Here is a 3518-nt window from a genome sequence, read left to right as displayed (position 1 = left end):
ATCTGAGTTGTATATTGACCTGGGTCTGGGGCTTGGTCCTTTGGGATCGAGAGAACCTTTTTTGTGTATATTGGGATATTGGTTTTCATAACCATTTGTCCCCATAATGAGTGGCACTGGTGGTGATACTGGAAAACTGGAGTGTCTAAGGGAATTGTTTGTGTGACTTGTGGTTAGCCAGTGGGGTGAAACCAAAGTCCTCTTTGTCTGGCTGGTTTGGTTTGCCTTAGAGGTGGAGAAACCCAAGCCTTGGGCTGTAACTGCCCTGTTTTAGCAATTTGTCCTGAATTGGCACTCTCAGTTGGATCCTGCCAGAAACTGTGACAATGCGGCGCGAACCGCGGCGGCTACAGGGCGCCCCCCGCACATGATGCGCTGCTGCTGCCAGGGCCGGCTCTAGGCTTTTGCCACCAGAAGCACACAAAAAAATGGCCAGAATGCTGCCCTTGAAAATGTGCTGCCCCAAGCACGTGCTTGGTTTGCTGGTGCCTAGAGCCAGCCCTGCTGGCAGCTACGGAATGCTCTTTCCTAGCAGCGATGTCTTACGGTTGGTATTTAGCGATGTGTAAACCCCTGCAATATTCAGTTCTTATTAATACCAGGTTTTGCCTCCAACTGGCTGCTGGTACCTGGATAAATATCTATTTGGCTGTTCCTATCTTTATATTCTTCATTTCACAATCAGTATTCTGTGGCCTGAATGAAATTGACCATTTCTATTGTGATTCCATCCCATTGATAAAAATCTCCTGTGGGAGGACACGCCTGATCATATTGTTGGATTTTATGTTCTCCTTTATATTCACTCTGCCTCCATTTCTACTAACCCTGACATCCTATGTTTGTATCATCACCACCATCCTGAAAATCCCTTCCACCACCGGGAGGCAGAAGACCTTTTCCACTTGTTCCTCTCATCTCATTGTGGTGACAATTTTCTAGGGGACCATAATGATTGTCTCCATGCTACCAAAACATGATACACTGAGAGTGCTAAAGAAAGTGCTATCTATTTGGTACATGGTCCTTACTGCCCTGGTAAACCCCCTCATCTACAACTTGAGGAACAGAGAGGTCAGGGAAGCCTTGAGCAAAGCACTCAGTCAATATGTGGTTTTCAAAAAACCATGCAGAGACTCCTAGATCATCACTGAGTCTGAGATTTTCAAAGCGGCCTGGGTGACTTAGACAATCAGCCCCCATTGAAATTAATTTGAAAACTCCCATTGAATATATCAGGGCTGATGGGGAAAAGAAGTGATGATGATCTGCATGGAGTTACTGAGGCAGAGTGTTTATGGTCCCATGCTGTGTCCATGTAACATATAGGAATGTGAGGTCATGGGCAGTTCTATCCCCCTCTCATGTCCAGCAGTGCAGCACTGATACATACAGGATGATCCTAGAATCATAGAATATTAGGGTTGGAAAAGACCTCAGGAGGTCATTTAGTCCAATCCCCTGCTCAAAGCAGGACCAATCCTAACTAAATCATCCCAACCAGGGCATTGTCAAACTGGGCCTTAAAAACCTCTAAGGATGGAGATCCCACCACCTCCCTAGGTAACCCATTCAGTGCTTCACCACCCTCCTAGTGAAATAGTGTTTCCTAATATCCAACCTAGACCTCCCCACACTGCAACTTGAGACCATTGCTCCTTGTTCTGTCATCTGCCACCACTGAGAACAGCCTAGTTCCATCCTCTTTGGAACCCCCCTTCAGGTAGTTGAAGGCTGCTATCAAATCCCCCCTCACTCTTCTTTTCTGCAGACTAGATAACCCCAGTTCCCTCAGCAGCTCCTCATAAGTCATCTGCCCCAGCTCCCTAATCATTTCGTTGCCCTCCACTGGACTCTCTCCAATTTGTCCACATCCCTTCTGAGGGGGCGGGGGACTAAAACTGGACACAGTACTCCAGGTGTGGCCTCATCAGTGCCAAATAGAGAGGAATAATCACTTCCCTCAATCTGCTGGCAAAGCTCCTACTAATACAGCCCAATATGCCGTTGGCATTTTTGGCAACAAGACCACACTGCTGATTGATATCCTGCTTCTCGTCGGTCCCCAGCCTGTAGCAGTGCATGGGATTTTTCCGTCCTAAGTGCTGGACTCTGTCCTTGTTGAACCTCATCAGATTTATTTTGGCCCAATCCTGCAATTTGTCTAGGTCACTCTGGACCCTATCCCTACCCTGCAGCGTATCTATCTCTCCCCCCAGCTTAGTGTCATCTGCGAACTTGCTGCGGGTGCAATTCATCCCATCATCCAGATCATTAATAAGCATGTTGAACAAAGCAGGCCCCAGGACCAACCCTTGGGGCACTCCACTTGATACTGGCTGCCAACTAGACATCGAGCCATTGATCACTACCCATTGAGCCTGACGATCTAGCTAGCTTTCTATCCACTTCTAGTCCATTCATCCAATCCATACTTTTTTAACTTGCTGGCAAGAATATTGTAGGAGACGGTATCAAAAGCTTTGTAAAGTCAAGATATATCACATCCACTGCTTTCCCCATATCCACAGAGGCAGTTATCTCATCATAGAAGGCAATCGGGTTGGTCAGGCATGACTTGCCCTTGGTGAATCCATGTTGACTGTTCCTGATCACCTTCCTCTCCTCCAAGTGCTTCAAAAGAGATTCTTTGAGGACCTGCTCCATGATTTTGCTGGGGACTGAAGTGAGGCTGACCGGTCTGTAGTTCCCTGGGATCTCCTTCTTCCTTTTTTTTAAATATGGGCACTATATTTGCCTTTTTCCAATCGTCAGGATCCTCCCCCGATCACCCTGAATTTTCAAAGATAATGGCCATGATTCTATGATTCTATGTCCCCTGCAAACCACCTGCCTCTATTGCGCTCACACAGCCCAGAGGCAACAGCCAGGCCCCAGCAGTCACTGGGCACTTCACCAGGAAAAGTTTCATAGTTCATATCTGGGCTACTCCCGGCTGTGATCAGCTCTGGCAAAGCACCAGCACCAGGCTCATCAGGCCCATGGTGCAGGGAGGTGCGGCAACCACAAAGAAGCAGACGCAGAGCCCAGGTCGGCGGAGACAGTCATATCCAGCTGGGGGTTTGCTAGGGCACTAGGAGATGCACACACGTAGAACTGAGGCCGTTCCTGGGGCTGAGCCTTTCAAATGGTCACCAAGAAGGGACTTGGCACGTGGCACTGCAGGAGAGAAGCTGCCCGACTGCTGCCAGCTGTTGAAAGGAAGGGAGCTGCTACAATGAGTTTCCCCAAAACTGACTACAAAAAACTCAAGTCCCGAGAGGGCTAATTCTCAGGGCATGGTGTCTAGTTAGCCCCAGTCTGCTCTGCTCCATGCGGGGCCCTCTCCTCAGGGCATGAAGCAACCTATGGCCTGTGGAAGTGGCTACCACCTAGCAACAGGCAGAACTCCTGTGATGGAAAACACGGCAGTGCTGGCTCAGTCACTGGGAGCATGTCAGGGCTTGGCCAGAGGCTGGGGAGCTGAACACTAGTGAGAATTCACTCACACTGCCTGG

This window comes from Emys orbicularis, chromosome 12, assembly GCF_028017835.1.
Source record: "Emys orbicularis isolate rEmyOrb1 chromosome 12, rEmyOrb1.hap1, whole genome shotgun sequence".
NCBI classification, from domain to species: Eukaryota; Metazoa; Chordata; order Testudines; family Emydidae; genus Emys; species Emys orbicularis.
Note: the sequence above shows the minus strand (reverse complement) of the source record.